General features: G+C 33.7%; 1 pseudogene; it reads right to left on the bottom strand.

Moving 5' to 3' along the window:
- Positions 1-2,869: 2,869 nt before the first annotated feature.
- LOC139855305 (uncharacterized) overlaps positions 2,870-20,089 on the bottom strand; it is a 48,926-nt pseudogene continuing 31,706 nt past the window's right edge.

Here is a 20,089-nt window from a genome sequence, read left to right as displayed (position 1 = left end):
ACTGATCAAGCCTTACTCATGTCGCGAAATAATTTAAAACAAACGCGACTTGTTGGATAGGGTATCCTCGCGAACGCGAGGCTCACAGGGCAAACACTCTCGTGAATGGGAGATAGGTCGGGGCAAGCCTTTTTTGCTGATTAAATCTGAATTTTGTTCATTATTAGGGGATTACGAATTTAGGCCGTTTGAAAGCAATACTTGAACGCTTTTGGAGCTTCAAAGACCAATCTTCACCGTATTGAAAGGGGATAAACATAAAGCATTGATATTTAGTTATCATTCATCATTGGTACTCTATTTTTCACTAGTTTTTGTGAGATTGTTATGGATTTTGTTATTTAAATTTTTTGAATGTTCTATCTATGAGTATGATAGGCTATAATCCTAGTATTTGCTTTGATGTGAAACATATAGTTCATGGATTGTTTTTTTATTCTATGAATTTAATTGTTTGATAGATTGAATTGTTATTGAGTTTGATCATAGAACCATTGTTGTGCTTGTTTATTACTCTAATTCAATTATACAATTTGTTGACTAGTTTATGTGAGTTTAATAGTGATAAACAACTTGTACTTCAATACTTAGGTGATCTAGATGATTACATGTGAGTGTAATTGGTAATTGAATGGTACATTGAACATCAGAGTCGTGTAATTGCATTGAGTGTCTCTGTAATTAGGATTTTATGTAAATTTAATCTAGGTTAAATTTCAACAGCTCAATAATAATACTCCGTACAGTTTAATCTTTTAAAGGAAATCAACGTGAGTTAATTAACTTTGATTGATCAATACTTTGTGAGGAGTATACGTTTATATTTTCAGATAATTAATCGGTTTTAAATGTTAAAGAGCAATCCACGTCATTTGTGAATCATCTGAGTGAACACTGTTTTGTCCATTGATTGTTATTCGTTTGTTTACTTTATTCTGCAATTTAGTATAATTATAAACCAACCAATCGAATCTTTTTATTAGAACAATTATTAGTTAATAAAATTCTGAACAACTACTCTCTATAGACAAACATGTACTTGCTTAAACTGAATATTATCGTTAATAAAAGATTTTTGCATTGTAATTGTATTATACATATTAGTAAAATATCAATACTAACGTTATCGAATACTAATTTGTACTAGAATATCATAAAATTAGGCTTCGTTTGGCTCACACAATTCAATGGGATTCTTGCGGAATTGGAATTGAATTTAGACACGACGCACGTCTAGATTCCATTCCAATTCTGCCGGAATCCCATTGGATTCCGTGAACCAAACGGGGCTTTAGTGTTATAAAGATAGATCTTACCAAATTCATTTATTTATATACTTTTAAGGAAAGTCTATTTGTCAAATCAACTCAATTATTTCCGTTGATATTTGGGAATTGTCTACCGTAGGGAAAAAATAAGTCAATTCTATGGGACGAGAACTACTAAAAAAATATTGACTATTGACCAATAACAGCAATTTCTTTAGGGGACTAAATGCGTACACACACTCTTTAATAACAAATTCGGATTCGGATATATATCATTCTCAAAGACTATATCATACTTTTTGTTGTATTGACAAATGATTTAAACAAGCACGTGATTAGTCGCGCATTGCAACGGCTTCTCATATGTTATTTACGGGAAAAAGTTAACAATAAACTATATATTTTTAATAAAAATATTTTAAAGTTAATGCCTTTAACGTAAATCAAAGAGACAATAACTCATTTTAACATACTAAACAATTATTACAACGTAAAAAAGCGTCCTATTATTTTCATTTTTCTCTTTTTAATTATATACTAACTAACTATTTATAAACAATACTGTATATAATGGGTAGTGTAAAATGTCCAAAAAGCACTTGCGACTGTTCATTCAGCTTGGCTGATATACTTATTTAAAATGGGTGATATGTTGGGATACACATACACAATTCCTTGGTTTATTGCATTATTTGCTCCTATAAATCTTGCATACCAACTGTAGTGATGGTAACGAATCGGATGAACCTATATATCCATATCAATATCATTTACTTTTTAAAATCCATATCTATATCTATATCTATATTCATTTAAAAATAATTTATCCATCCATATCCGTTAAATGAAGCGGGTAAACGAATATCCGTTGAATGTTAAGTTTTGCTAAAAAAAAATATTCCTATTATGAAATAGAATCATCAAATTATTGTTAACATATATATTGTTAACAAATATATGTATTATATGTACGAATTTAATGCTATTCACGTAGTTTTATCTTCATAACCTATATTTTTTAATAATACTTGAATAGGTTATAGTGTGTGTGTGTGTGTATATATATATATATATATATATACCAACGACAAAATCCAATCTCACAAAAGTGGGGTATGGGGGAGGTAAGATATAGACAAGCTTTCCTCAATCATAGAACAAAGAGAAGTCATTTCTTCACCCAAAGTGATACATCACAAGTGTAAAGAAGGTCTCATCTCTCAATGTTTAATGGATAGAGAGATTGCTTCTGAATGGACCTCCGGCCAATAAGAAGGTTAAAAAATAAAAAATAAGTGTGAGACGCCACGAAGATGGTAGAATCAAATTTTTTTCATGAGTTTTAAACATGCCCGAAGTTCAATTTAGGCTCTAAGCGGCAGTCAAGTCGCCAATAAATTGACGCTTGTTGTTGACTCGATTAATAGAGACATACAACATATATTTAAGTAAATGCATTTCGGGTGGTAAATGGATATATCATTGGATGAGAAATTATCATCCATATCCGTTCCACTACTTTTTCACAACATCCATATCCATATCCACTTATCAGCTATTTAGATCGTCCATATCATTTAAATGGATCCGATCGATGGATATCAGATAAATTGGACATCCATTGCCATCCTTAAATTACCAAGCGGCACATTTGTCATATAAACATCCTCAATAGTCAAAATGCAAACACTTGAGACACTGTAGACCTTTTTTAATATACAAACATTTATGAAGTCATTTCAGCTGATAAGCATCTCTTCTATATCCAATACTATAACTTATCTGCAGCATTTTTAAACTGTATGACACCAGGGTATATTAATCTTTTCACACACAGGGAGATCTGAAGAAGAAATAATAACTAGAAATTTCAAGTGGATGCAAAAAGAATAACATCTTACATCTACAACTTAAAAGACAAATAATTGGAGACCATATTTTTTACTCATACCACATCAGTAGAAATTATTAGTCAGTTTGCATCAAAAGAGAAACAACTTATGTTGGAACAAGTAGGAGCTTTGAAAATTTTAATCAATAGTTAACTGCAACCAAACATTAATAATTTAGTCATTTGATAGGTGACTAGTGTTGCTTACTAATATGAACAAGGAAAAGGCCTAAATGGTAGAAAAATAGACAAGTTAGGTCAAAAAAAATGTGTAAGTTTGACAGAGACACCCCGAATTTGTGTTTTCTATGGGAACCCACCAGCCCACCCCAAAAGGTTTGAATACCAGAAAATTGGCTCCACGGGGTCCCACACATGTGACGGGAGCAACCATCATCCCAATGCCACAAGAGTTGTAAATTTTTACCGCGAGTGGGGATCGAACCTGCTCTATCATTAGGTCCAAGCTTCCACATGTTGGGTCCCAGGCTCCCAACTTCAAAGGTATCGAGTACCACTGAGCTATTGCCAAAGGTGTAGACAATTTGGTACACTGATTTGGGATGATAAGAGCAATGGCCAATCCTTCATATAATTTACGCATATTCAATACAATTTGGGCTAGTTTTGACCCTTTCAACCTGTTTCATTTAATTTTTTACAAATGGAACATGTGATGGCAGGAAAAAAATGTTACTAGTATCAACCAACTCTGTGTAAATGGGTCAAATTTGATACCTCTAACTATAAAAACGGACACTTACTTAAGTCAATGGCCAGTCCTCCATATAATCTTTCAAAGACAGCAGTACGACCCGCCTCCAACTCTTGACCAACTACATTATGGCCCACGCGGTTTCAGCTAACCAAATCGGCTCGAGTGGCTAAAAGAAACTCACTTGTCAACGAGCAATCTAAACTTGATCCGTTTCTTAACAGTACCCATCCTCTCATACCCAATCCCGATTTTACTATGCATCAATTTCATCGCCATTTCTGAATTCCCCGCTTTCCTCAACGTATTAATCAAAACTGTACGAACCCTCCCAGGTACCTATCGTCCTCTATCAATAATCCCGTCCGCTAATTTACACGCTTGGTCAACACGCCCTGCTTTGACCAAAACATTAATCATATCTTACACGCTCGTGACACTTTACCCGACAAACAAACCCCAGTTGACAGAACGCAAAACGAAGCAGGTGTCGGAGTTATACCTTTATCGATCATCAAATCTCAAATCTTTAACGCTTCTTCATTTCTATGTTCGTTAAATAACCCGTTCATTATGATTGTGTATGTACAAACCGTTGCATCACAACCATCATTTTCCATTCGATTAAAAAGAGTCAAAGCTTGGTCAACCTTTTCATGTTTCACCAATGCATCGATCAACGCATTGTAACAATACGAATCACGACTACAAACATCATTAACCATTTCCTCAAACAACTTTTCGGCTTCATCTAATTTCCCACCTTTCCTAAATCCATCTATAAGACTTGAATAAAATTGCGTTAACCGCCACTTTATTCTCTTTACACAACTCAAAATACTTAATCGCCTCCTCTAATCTCCCTGTTTTGCATAAAACATTCACAATTACACCTTACGTGACCTCATCGGGCTTTAACCCGTCAATATTCGTCCTTTCGAAAAGCCTAATCACTTCATATATATGCCCGCTTTTAGCATACGCGTCCATTAAAGCCGTATACAATGAAATGTTACCTTTACGACCTGTTTGAATCATTTTTTAAACAATGTGTATCCTTCCATTGGCTTAGCATCTTTACAAAGACCACTAATCACTAAACTATAAGCATGTGGTGGGATTTCAACATTGTTAAAACTAATGCAGTTCTTGATGGGCTTAAATGATGAATATCAACCAATCAGAAGTAACCTATTAACTAGGGATCCTCTTCCTGATGTTAAGACTGCTTATGCAATCTTATCAAGGGAAGAGTCTCATAGGGGATTAGTTACTTCTGATATTCAAAAAGGAAGTCAAACTTCAAATTATTTGGCTAAAACTGTTAATAATAGTTTTAATAATAATTCTGGTTTAAAAAGAGGTACAAGAGGACCTAATACAATGTAACAACCCAACCCGTCGTATTTCCGGCCCATAATTTTTTTTTTTCCTTTTTATCATAATAATATATGCAATATGCAACATTAGTCCATTTACGTTTCTGAAAACATCATCATTACAATGTTAAGTTTAAACATCTTTAAAACATACAATATATAAATTAAGTTTACAAAACGGGAATACAACCCGGGACCCATTTGACGTATCCAAAATATAGGTCATGACCCGACTAGTTCACTTTACAACCAAAACTGAGCATGGTGATTGGGAACGCTATCCAATCCTAATCAAAAGTATAAAGCAATCCGTAAAGCCGCCACTTGCAACCTATAAAAATGTAAACAACGAGAGGGTAAACTAATTGCTTAGTGAGTAAAACATTTATACACATACATATATAGTTTACCTACACGCATACCCAACACACAACATGTATTCACGTATAAGCAATCTAGCATTACTACATACAACAATCAACAACATTAGTATATAAACCGCCACAATAATATACTAAATCATAACAATGCATAAACATACCAAACCATTCCCCGCTATGGCACTACCGACTTGTAGACGACCAATAACGTCGAGTCTCACTCGTATGATGTCACCGACTTGTGAATCATCATAAGGTGTCATCGACTTGTGAATCACCAAAGGGTGTCACCGACTTGTGAATCCCCCACCAATACATATGGGTCACTGACTTGTGAACGCCATGTAGTGTCACCGCCTTGTGAAGCACCACTAAGTGTCACCGGCTTGTGAAACACTATGAAGTGTCACCGACTTGTGAATCACTTCCCGGCATATGGTTTCACCGACTTGTGAATCACCATTAGGTGTCACCGACTTGTGAATCCCCTACCGAGACATTATCGACTCGTAGTTCTCATCCCATCATACCAACAAATAAGTCACCGACTTGTGACACATACCAACATAATACTCACGATGTGGCACCGAGGACCCACATCGCACACGAGTAAATAAACTACATACATACATGTATAAATATTTCACTCACCTCGATTACTTGAAGAAGCGCATCCCGCACTTGAACTTCTTCCACCAACTTCACGTAATTCACCTACGCAAATCATTCAAGCAAATAAGCTACAACTCAAGCTTACTCGACTTAAGACATCACAAGTGTAATTTCGACTATTACACTTGACCAACTTTGACTAAGTCAAATCTCGCCCGAACCACCCATAATCACAATCGAATAGTGATTATGTTCCACTAATACATTTTACACAAGGTTTGATCAACCGATCCCCCATTCGGACTCACGACCCGCCCAAATTGACATAAAGTGCAATATACTCCTTTTTGCACTTTTAACGATACTCGAACGTCCAAAACTAACGAGACCACTTCCCGCATTCCCGAAATACCAAAATACACCCATTTTAGGCTTTAAACGCATTTTAGATCAACATTTACACAAAAAATCCATTTTGACCTAAAAACTAGTCAAATCACCAAATTTGCATACTTACACCTCAAATCACTTTTAACACAAACTAACTAGCGATTTAAACTCTTAAACAAGATTATAAACTCACTAATTTCACCATCCAACCCTAAACCCACCAAAGTGGCCTTCCACACCATCTACTAGTTTAAGTCTTCAATTTAACAACTTGTGGGGTTTTGTTCAAGAACATACAATCAAAAGCCCTAAATATAACCATGAACACAAAAACGAAATTCGGAGTTAGGACTTATTGAATCACAAATCTTCACCTCAAATCTCACTTTGAATCTAAGAGGGTTTTGGGATTTGAGAGAAAAGAGAGAAAGAAAAAATAAAAGAAATGAAGAAAAAGAGATAAGTGGCTGGGATTTAGAGCCACAATCTCGCAAAAAGACAAAAATACCCTCGACCTACCCTTTTTAAAACTGAAAATCGAATCTGACCTGCAGGCAGGTCGTGGCGCGACCGCACTGAACCGCGGCACGGTTTTTGAGGTAAAACTTCGAACTGATTAAGTGCCCTCCTGATCTTGATTTGCTTGCATTCTCGCGGCGCGACCCCACAGGTCCACGACGCGACTAACAAGGTATTTTGTCCAATTTTCAGTTAACTAAGTCCAAGACTCGTAGCATGACTTGTACCCTTCATACTCGCTTCGTATATATACTTAAACACAACTACAATAACATGTTCGGTCCTATATCTTACATACATTACGCACGCCTTCATACCATGCATACATTTCCATACATAAATAACTCCATGCACATGTATATATATATACATACATATATATACGAACATGCTACATTCTTTTATCTCACACGTCGTACCAACCTTCTATCTACATATATATATATATATATATATATATATATATATATATATATATATATATATATATATATATATATATATATATATATAATGTATATATATATACATATATATCAATATATACATCTATTAACTTCGTGTACATATTTACATATATAAATATACTCGCTACGTGCACTTTACACCCGAGATAATTATTTGAAATATCCTGGTCTTACAACTCTCCCCCACTTAAACTCGATCACGTCCTTGTGATCTTCGTCACTTACCCAACCGGACCTACACTCCACGGTCCTTCAACTTACTTCCAACTTCGAAGTCTAACTAATTTTCCAAGAATCAGAAAATTTTACACAACTCCCTTGGCGACTTCACCCACTAAGTTGCCATTTCAAATTAAATCGCCACCCACGATCTGCCAACACTACAAATCCGAGCATTACGCCTCGCATCTTACCTTCCAATTTGTAAAAGTTCGACTAAAATCTCACACATAGCGACTCTTAGAGAGAATTTGGCACACTTATCTCTCATCTAGGGGACTTCATCCCGCTCGTCGGACTCAACCATTCGAATCTTAATGAATTCTTACCACATCCCTACCTCTAGTAGCAATTTAAATTCTCATAATCATGAAATTCAGTTCGAAACGGACTCTACATCAACCGATCAAATCTAGATCTCGACACAAATTTCCAAATCTATTACGAGCATCATCCGAAATCTTCAAACGTACACACTTCAGAGCGGGAGTGTAACTCCCCCACTTGGAACTTCGTTCCATAAATTCGCCTCCAAGATATCACCATATTGCGAAAATCACGTCATATAACACTACCGACCAATCTCTCCATCGGTCATTGTCTCCAGTTGTAACTACCCAGATTTTTCCGACTACTTGATTATACTATTTATATGATTTAATTATTCTGACTTGATAAGCAATGAATTTTAATAATTCTTAAACCTCCGAAAAGAGTTTTACATAAGCTTTTGGTCACCCTTTTATTCCGACGATTCACGAACGTCATAACTTGATTTAATTGTTTAATTGTTTAATTATTGTGTATATATATGGATTTATATATATTTAACTTGAAAATATGATAATTAAATATCTCATTAAGTATATTAAAAAAATATTTTATATATATTTTCATAATACTAATTTAAAGAGTTTTTGAACAATATATATGTTACTATTTAAACGACGTAATTAACTTATGTTAAAATGTATTTACATATATTATATTACGAGTGTAAATATATCCTTACAAGTATTAAATACACTTTATAATATACCAATACATATAAAGGATAGCTATACTCGTATTTCCGTTCAATTTCCTCAAGAATTCTACTCGCATTCGTATGGTATTTTTACCCGAATTATACACAGCTTCTAGAAGTATTTACTATTGGTATATACCAATAGAAATCTACAATTATTTATGTAATATGTCATCCATGACATAATTAATTTAATATTTCATCCATGACTTAATACATTTTGACTTATACTAGATGTTTTCACTAAAAACCAAATTTTCAAGCCTATAAATAAGCACCATTTCTAACTCATTTTTACACATTCATTTTCCAAATTTTACTTCCAATTTTCACACACAATTGCAAGAACTCTCTCAAGTTTTGTTCTACTACTTCTTTCTAGCAACTTTACATTCTAAATTTGAGGTAAAAACTCTACTTCAACTCTTGTTCAATTCATATGTATATAGCTATCTATATAAGAGTTTATAAACTAGAACATAGTTTAGTTAATTCTAAACTTGTTCACAAACAAAGTTAATCCTTCTAACTTGACTTTTAAAAACAACTTAATACATGTTTTATATCTATATGATATACTAACTTAATGAGTTAAAACTTGGAAACACGGAAGAACACCGTAAAACCGGACATACGTCGTCATAGTAAGACCGGGGGCTGTTTTGGGTTGGATAATTAAAAACTATCATAATCTTTGATTTAAAAGTTGTTCTTCTGGGAAAATGATATTTCATATTAACATGATACTATATCCAAAAATCATGGTTAAACTCAAAATTGAAGTATGTTTTTCAAAAATGGTCATCAAGATGTCGTTCTTTCGACGAAAATAACTACCTCTTTCAAATATGGATTTTAACTTGTAACTCCGACTATAAACCACCAATTTTTCAGTTTAATTTCACAATTTACATTTCGTTATGAAACCATAGCAATTTGATTCACTAAAAATGGATTTATAACGAAGAAATTATGGGCAAAACAATATTAGTTAGAAATAGATAATTTGATTACGGGATTAATTCGTTAAAATCTATACTAACCATATCCTATCTAACTTTTATTGTATTATACATGTATTCTAATATGTCATGGTTACACAATACATCAGATAAATTAAAAGACACCACATACACAATACGTGTAACTACAATAGCGGTATTGTGGGTCATGATTGAGTCTTATACAACACGTGTATACTATGTACTACTAACTGTGGACTACTAATTGTGGACTATTAACGTTGGACTACTAACTTGACAACTTAAACAATCACACGTGATTGAAAATATAAACTTAAATAATCACACGTGATTGAAAATATAAACTTAAACAATCACACGTGATTGAAAGTATGAACTTAAACAATCACATGTGATTGAATATATGATATAAACTTGCTATATATTAATTTTGTTCACATGTATTATTATCTGAATCGTTATTATCGTTATAGGTTCGTGAATCCAAGGACGACAGCCATATTTTTAATAAGTTGAAAACTTATTATTAATATACTTTTACTACCGTGAGTATATAGTCCCATTTTTAAACTCTAAAAATATTTTGGGATGAGAATACATGCATTTTATTTTTTACGCCATGGACACAAGTACTTAAAATATATTCTACGTTGAGTTGTACCACATTGCATATCTTCCCTAATAGCTTGGTAACTAATATTTACATGTTGTAAGAACATGTAAGCGCGAATCCTATTGATAGATCTATTGGGTTTGACAACCCCAACCGGGCTAGTCGCTCTAGTATCGTAAACGGTTGCATAGTACTTCGTTTTTACTACACTTGGTACAGTGTAGGGAGATTTCATAATAAAGGGAATATGCTACATTAATGGTTAAGTATGGTTACCGAAGCGCTCAACAACTTATAGAATACTTTTATACACTTGCGAGTGTACATATATTTATAACTATGAAATCTTGTAGTCTATATTTATATCGATGCTAAACCTATATATCTCACTAACCTTTGTGTTGACTGTTTAATTATGTTTATTCTCAGGTCCTTAAGAAAGTCTTCCGCTATTGCATTATCTGAGCAAGCTGTGCATGGAGTCTCATGTTTTTGTTTAAATGAAGTGTTGCATTCAATAAAACCTTTGTCATGTATTATATTCGACTTTTATGTCACGTGTGTAGTATTTGGAAACCGATGTATTATGTGGATTATTTCTTAAATAATCGACCACTTGTTTAAAACATGCATTATGTATAATAATGGCGTGCTTTTTATGAAACGAATGCAATATTTTCTAAAACGTATCATATAGAGGTCAAATACCTCGCTATGTGACCAATGAATAACGTACTGCGTTTATAGTGATATGAATGGGTTGTTTCAGTTGGTATCAGAGCGGTGGTCTTAGCGAACCAGGTCTTGCATTAGTGTGTCTAACTGATAGTTGTTAGGATGCATTAGTGAGTCTGGACTTCGGCCATGTCTACATGTCAAAAGTTTTGCTTATCATTTCTTGTCGAAAAATACCTGTATATCATCTTAAGTCTTGACGTGTCTTACTGCAATTATTGCATAGATAGTGTATAGACAAAATTCATATCTTAGTATATCTGCTAAATCATATCTTAGCGTATCTGTTACTGTAAACTTTGCCTGACATATTCCGTAAATTCTTCCGTAATCTACGAAATCTTTTGTTCTATATATATATATATAGATATTCTATGTAATTAGAATACCATCCAATAGCCAAAAATTATTTCATATCGAAAAATCCTTTATTCAATCGTACGAAATAGAACTCGCCGCTAGTTCAAGTCCCTCGAATTCCGATATGGAGTTTCACTCGAGCTCCGAAACCAGTGTGACTGGAATGGATCAACCAATTAACCATCATCTATTCTGGATGAATTGGGGATGTGTTCGCAGCCTACTTAATCATTGGAGACAAGAAGAAGGTGATCCCTTCCATCCACCACATTTCCCTCTTGGCGAAGAACCTGAAGCACTTACCGGCGAACCTGTCCGAAACACCATTTTCTCTCTCATTTCCAGAGTATCTCGTCACGATTATATACTATCTCACATTCTAGATCTTATTCATCCGCTCGTCCGAACCGACAATCATCCCGGTGTAATAGAAGAAGTCAACGAGCTTCGCACTCGGGTAGTGGCTTTGGAGAATATGGTGCAAAGGTTATAAGCACCAGCAGCATCACCAGCATCAACAGTACCACCATCAGCAACATCAACAGTACCATTACCACCATCAACAACAACATCAGCATCCCACACCTCAATGTCATAATCTGTACCTCGAGCATCAACGTCATACGCACCATAGATACCAAGGAGTACTAATAAAAATCAACGATGAAGTATTGATTCATAACTTCACTGGAGAAAAATTCTGCAGCGATTATGTAATCTCTAAAGTCTTAGAGATTATCTATTCCAACCTTAACCATAAATCAGATGAGTGGACCGAAATGATAGAAGAAAGAGCAGAAACCCTGCCAAGAATGGTGCGTGGTTTACAAGCTAGACTTATTATACAAGCACCACCGGTAGTACCACCAGCATCACCATCAGTATCATCAACACCGGCAAAATCTGTAGCACTACGAGCTCCGCCAATTCCATAATCATCAACATCATCACAAATCAACAACGCGTATATTGTATCAACGAGTTATGAAGTATTAACTCATTCCCCCTGAAGAAATTATATGTATATTTTATATATATATATATATGAATTTTGAGATCAAAATAAATCTTTTCGTACTAAGCTATTATGTATGAATTGAAAAAGGGTAGATACTACTCGGTTAAATTCATATTAATATGCTATGATGTACATCCGTCGTTAACAACTTAACCATCGTTAACTACAATCTTGTTTCAATTCAATGAATTCCATTTCATAATAAACCAAGTGTATTATTCAATTACATGTTTGATTTTACACTTTCATCTTCGATGTACTCGAAACTTTCTGGAAAATATCATTCGTGCTTTACAAAATTCACAAGAACTCCACAAACATCAACATCATTCACCGAAGAAATGTCAATAAGAATAAATAATGAAGTATTGACTACATTAGTGAAATACTCCGCGAATATTATGTAATCTCTAATGTTTTAGAGATTATTCATTCCTAGTTCCAGCCGAAAATCAAATGAGTTTAATATTATATTAACTCATTAAATCTATGTTACATCTGCAGAAAATATACATATATATATTTTCATAAAGGCTGTAATAAAATTTCTCTTGTACAAAATATTACTTGTGAAACTTTTAACGGGTAGGTAATACCCGAGAAATATATAAATTAACAATTAATATGTTACATTCTTCGATTCTGATTCAGCAAATCATCAACTATACTCACTACTTTCACAATGATATACATTCTTTTATAGAAATCAAAACAACCATTCTCATCCAAATTTGATTACATATTCTGCTTTTGACAAATCAAAATTTAAGTCAAGATTTAACAGAAGACATCACTCTTAGATCCCTACAGTTTTCAAAGCTATACTTTGACTACAAAACTGTGATAGAACATCACTTCTATTTATAAAACTCAGAAAAATAGTCATGTCGTCCAAAACTCTAGAATATTATATGTATATTAACGATTACAATCTGCGTTTAAACCCTTCATGAGTCTTGAAAACACCTCAATTAAGAAACAATCGAGAAGATGATCCAACCACACGTTATCTATGAAAAGAAGAACTTATGCATACAGTCATACACCTGGAAAACTCCTGAAACCCAAGTAGAAGTTTAACACGTATCCTTGTCAGATCCTTTGGCATTTATTACCAAAAATAACTTTTCAATTCCTTTTCAAAGTAGACAGTTTTGTCACAGCTCTAGCAAATCAACTATAATTTTTCATTCGAATAAGCCTTATTATAACGATTACCCCTTCATCATTGTTACCGGGGAACCTTTTATATCTCGCCACATTAGCAGTAAACTTACCAACAACTTCATTGATCTTTGACCTTCCGAAAAATCATTATACTCATTGAAACTGTATCATGTACTCATCCACATCTTGTAACAATAATTGCCATACCAAATACCAGGAATTAACAATCAGTATTTCGAATCTCACAACGTTTCTACATCAACAGTTATATGCATACCTATAACAATTATCTCTTAGAATTATGATCTTCCATTCTGAAATTCTTAAAAGCGCCTAACCTGTGAATCAGTTCTCGAAATTTTGAAAAATGCTGATGAAGCAGCAAAAACTGTAAACGACCTTAACAGCCAAAAGTTTGATGATAAAGAATAGTGCGTTGGCAAAGCTCAGTAAAGAGAAGGTTTGAAACTGGAAAACGGATTGAGCAAACCATGAAGGAGGCTGTGGACAAATCACAAAGACTAAACCTGCCTTCAAAGAATCCAAATGATTCAGTGTCTGCTGAAGTCAATAACGAATACCTTGCTCCTGACTCTAAACCTTTGCAGACAAATCTTCTTCATCACCTTTCGATCTTAGAAATTCTAAGATATCATCGTATCTTTCATTATAAATATCCTCGATATTTCTGAAGATATTTTCGTAACTATTATTATCTGAAATTATTCATTTCTGCACGCTATCTGTGTTATATCATAAAAGAAACTGTTTTTGTTTCTAAATTCTGAAGAAAAAAATTCGAATTTAAAATATGAATATTTTTGAAGTAGTGTTGGGGACTGAAGCATGAGTTAGTATAATATAATGACACTTGATCAATGTGATTATATTACAGTAAGTCATGCTGAGTTTCTAATGGAACATGATGATTCATAGGCTATACCGTCATCATGTGCCATGTTACATAACTTTTTCATTCTATTTAACCTCTAGAATTATCAAGAAAATATTTTTCTTGATGATTCGGTTTTTTTCCGTAATTTTTTGGTAATTTAACAAGTCAGATCGTGCTATTACCATTTCTTTCTTAGAATATTAGTATTGTTCATCCGAAGCTTCATACCTACGAATTCTGGACCATTACTCGCTTGACTAAAAGTCGGGAAGAGGAGACAAAAGCATGGAACTCTTAAATATAAAAGAAAATATAAAGCCCGACAACAATACATAAATTACAAACCGTGCATATCAATACGTATTGCAACGTAAAGGCACGGGAGAATTAAAAATACTATAACCCCAAGGTAATAGTAAAAGTAAATAAATTCCTCCGGTGGTAGATGAAAAAGAAGAATGAAAGATATGAAAATTAGGAGTATATCAAGAATCAGAACTGGATGGAGCATATTGACGAATGTTTTGGAAGTATGAATTAAGGAAGAAAGTATAGAAGATGAGAGATGTGGAAATAAGGAAACGAAGGGGGGGTGTTAATTTATAGCGAAATATTAGACATAGTAATCAAGGCAGATTACGCACTAATCGAAGAAAATTCTAATTTCCTTAATTACCGAAGAATCAAATCTTATTAAGATTACAAAGATTTTCTTTAATCCGAAAATCAACCGTGACGACGTCAAAAGTTAAGACGAATCTTTACTTTCCTCATTTCAATATTTTGCGATAGCTTCACTCATACACTTCACATAATCGAATTGTTTTATCCATATTACTCACTGATGATAAAACTCTAAATTTTCAACTCGTAATCGTCATGAAAACATACTTATGGTCAGCCATGACGATCTCGATCAAATTTCGGGACGAAATTTCTTTAACGGGTAGGTACTGTAACGACCCGGATTTTTCCGACTACTTGATTATACTATTTATATGATTTAATAATTCTGACTTGATAAGAAATGAATTTTAATAAGTCTTGAACCTCTGAAAAGAGTTTTACATAAGCTTTTGGTCACCCTTTTATTCCGATGATTCACGAACGTCATAACTTGATTTAATTATTTAATTATTGTGTATATATATGGATTTATATATATTTAACTTGAAAATATGATAATTAAATATCTCATTAAGTATATTAATAAAGTATTATATATATATAAAGTATTATATATATATTTTCATACTACTAATTTAAAGAGTTTTTGAACAATATATATGTTACTATTTAAACGACGTAATTAACTTATGCTAAAATGTATTTACATATAATGTATTACGAGTGTAAATACATCCTTACAAGTATTAAATACACTTTATAATATACCAATACATATAAAGGATAGCTATACTCGTATTTGCGTTCAATTTCTTCAAGAATTCTACTCGCATTCATATGGTATTTTTACCCGTATTATACACAGCTTCTAGAAGTATTTACTATTGGTATATATACTAATAGAAATCTGCAATTATTTGTGTAATATGTCATCCATGACCTAATCAATTTAATATGTCATCCATGACTTAATACATTTTAACTTATACTATATATTTTCACTAAAAACCAAATTTTCAAGCCTATAAATAAGCACCATTTCTAACTCATTTTTACACATTCATTTTCCAAATTTTACTTCCAATTTTCACACACACTTGCAAGAACTCTCTCAAGTTTTGTTCTACTACTTATTTCCAGCAATTTTACATTCTAAACTTGAGGTAAAAACTCTACTTCAACTCTTGTTCAATTCATATGTCTATAGCTATCTATATAAGAGTTTATAAACTAGAACATAGTTTAGTTAATTCTAAACTTGTTCACAAAAAAAGTTAATTCTTCTAACTTGACTTTTAAAAACAACTTAATACATATTTTATATCTATATGATATACTAACTTAATGAGTTAAAACTTGAAAACACGAAGAACACCATAAAACCGGACATACGCCGTCATAGTAAGACCGGGGGCTGTTTTGGGTTGGATAATTAAAAACTATCATAATCTTTGATTTAAAAGTTATTCTTCTGGGAAAATTATATTTCATATGAACATGATACTATATCCAAAAATCATGGTTAAACTCAAAATTGAAGTATGTTTTTCAAAATGGTCATCAAGATGTCGTTCTTTCGACGGAAATAACTACCTCTTTCAAATATGGATTATAACTTGTAACTCCGACTATAAACCACCACTTTTTCAGTTTAGTTTCACAATTTACATTTCGTTATGAAACCACAGTAATTTGATTCACTAAAAACGGATTTATAACGAAGAAATTATGGGCAAAACAATATTAGTTAGAAATGGATAATTTGATTACGGGATTAATTCATTAAAATCTATACTAACCATATCCTAACTAACTTTTATTGTATTATACATGTATTCTAACATGTCATGGTTACACAATACGTCGGATAAATCAAAAGACACCACATACACAATACGTGTAACTACAATAGCGGTATTGTGGGTCATGATTGAGTCTTATACAACACGTGTATACTATGTACTACTAACTGTGGACTACTAATTGTGGACTACTAACGTTGGACTACTAACTTGACAACTTAAACAATCACACATGATTGAAAATATAAACTTAAATAATCACACGTGATTGAAAATATAAACTTAAACAATCACACGTGATTGAAAGTATGAACTTAAACAATCACATGTGATTGAATATATGATATAAACTTGCTATATATTAATTTTGTTCACATGTATTATTATCCGAATCGTTATTATTGTTATAGGTTCGTGAATCCAAGGATGACGGCCATATTTTTAATAAGTTGAAAACTTATTATTAATATACTTTTACTACCGTGAGTATATAGTCTCATTTTTAAACTCTAAAAATATTTTGGGATGAGAATACATGCATTTTATATTTTACGCCATGGACACAAGTACTTAAAATATATTCTACGTTGAGTTGTACCACATTGCATATCTTCCCTAATAGCTTGGTAACTAATATTTACATGTTGTAAGAACATGTAAGCGCGAATCCTATTGATAGATCTATCGGGTTTGACAACCCCAACCGGGCTAGTCGCTCTAGTATCGTAAACGGTTGCATAGTACTTCATTTTTACTACACTTGGTACAGTGTAGGAAGATTTCATAATAAAGGGAATATGCTACATTAATGGTTAAGTATGGTTACCGAAGCGCTCAACAACTTATAGAATAATTTTATACACTTGCGAGTGTACATATATTCATAACTATGAAATCTTGTGGTCTATATTTATATCGATGCTAAACCTATATATCTCACCAACCTTTGTGTTGATTGTTTAAGCATGTTTATTCTCAGGTCCTTAAGAAAGTCTTCCGCTGTTGCATTATCTGAGCAAGCTGTGCATGGAGTCTCATGTTTTTGTTTAAATGAAGTGTTGCATTCAATAAAACCTTTGTCATGTATTATATTCGACTTTTTATGTCACGTGTGTAGTATTTGGAAACCGATGTATTATGGGGATTATTTCTTAAATAATCGCCCACTTGTTTAAAACATGCATTATGTATAATAATGGCGTGCTTTTTATGAAACGAATGCAATATTTTCTAAAACATAAATATAGAGGTCAAATACCTCGCTATGGGACCAATGAATAACGTACTGCATTTATAGTGATATGAATGGGTCGTTTCACCAGTTTTCACAAACTCGCTTCACTTCATGAAGCCGACACTCGCCGTCATTCCTTAGCTTCGTCAAAGCAATGACCTAAAGCCAACTTAACTCGTACCCTGTATATCAAATACCGCTACCCGCAAGGTAGACCTTTTCGAAACATTGGGTTCACCCGACCCATCACAACTAAAATCATCCGAATAATTTATGATCGTCCTTCATCACATCACACGAAGGAATTTTCTACTTAGCATACAAGCTTCACTATCGCAATCATCACGTTGCCATCACTTATCTGCTCACTTGGTCACCCATGCACTTAAGGGTTTCTTACTGGCACCCTGAGTACAACGTAACCTCACTAACATTGAAGTCAAATGTTATGTCCGCAGGCATGAAAAGGCACCTGACAACGTGTCATGTAGACTCCACAACCAACTTCCATCGGGATCAAATACTCTATCCACAAGGTTCCATCCGTTCGATGTCACCCATTCCGCAATATACTAACACGTGCCATAATTTACGGGTTTCACTCCCATGAACATCTCGACTTACGCATCTTCTTGCACGTCAACTCCCTTACCACGACATCATGTAATTGAAAGCAACACAAGTAACCACTTATCACCATACGGTTACACCCGACTCGTCTAGGCTCTCGATACTAAATGATTAATCCCAACTTGATTAATCAAACTCCCTTGGTCAACCCGACATAGCCAACCCTTAACATCTAATGGCTAACCTGACTTGGTTAAGTCAAACACATTTGGTCAACCCAACGTAGTCAACCCTCGACATCTAATGACTAACCCGACTTGGTTAAGTCAACTCACTTGGTCAACCCGACTTGGTCAAACCTCTAACAATTGTTAATTAACCCGACTCGGTTAAGTTAACTCACTTGGTCAACCCGACTTGGTCAACACCTAACAACAATTGATTAACCCGACTCGGTTAAGTCAAACACACACGGTCAACCCGCCTCGGTTAACACCTAACATCTAATGACTAACCCGACTGGGTTAAGTCAAACACACACGGTCAACCCGCCTCGGTCAACACCTAACATCTAATGACTAATCCGACTCGGTTAAGTCAAACACACACGGTCAACCCGCCTCGGTCAAACCCTAACAATTAATTAACCCGACTCGGCTAAATAAACCTCAATGAGCTAACTCGACCTAGCTAGTCATTACGTCACATGGTAAACCCACTTATTACCCAACATCACACATATAACAAAATAAAATAGGTACCGAATCGAATAGTACCTTAATCCCACGTCGCGAGGATCTCGTGCCTCGTCATCAACTCAACTCGGGACACTCTGACCTTCGGTGTCCATCCTTCTGGCACTTAAAACACGTGACTTTACCCGGACAATCACGAGACTTATGTCCCGTTTGCCCACAATTATAACACGCAAATTTAGAACCACCTGTGATGACCCGAAAAATCTCGACTTATTTTGAACCAAAACTATAAATGTTTCCGACATGATAAGTAATGAATTATGACAAGTTTTAAAACTTTTGAAAATGAGTTTTTATACAACGGTTGACCACCCTGTTTGTCCGACGATTCACGAACGTCGTAACTTATGATAATTATATATATATATATATATATATATATATATATATATATATATATATATATATATATATACGGAAACATGCGAATAATATTTATATACGAAATGATAAAAATTTA

Source organism: Rutidosis leptorrhynchoides, chromosome 6, assembly GCF_046630445.1.
Source record: "Rutidosis leptorrhynchoides isolate AG116_Rl617_1_P2 chromosome 6, CSIRO_AGI_Rlap_v1, whole genome shotgun sequence".
Classification (NCBI taxonomy): Eukaryota; Viridiplantae; Streptophyta; class Magnoliopsida; order Asterales; family Asteraceae; genus Rutidosis; species Rutidosis leptorrhynchoides.
This window is presented reverse-complemented; position numbering and strand designations above follow the sequence as displayed.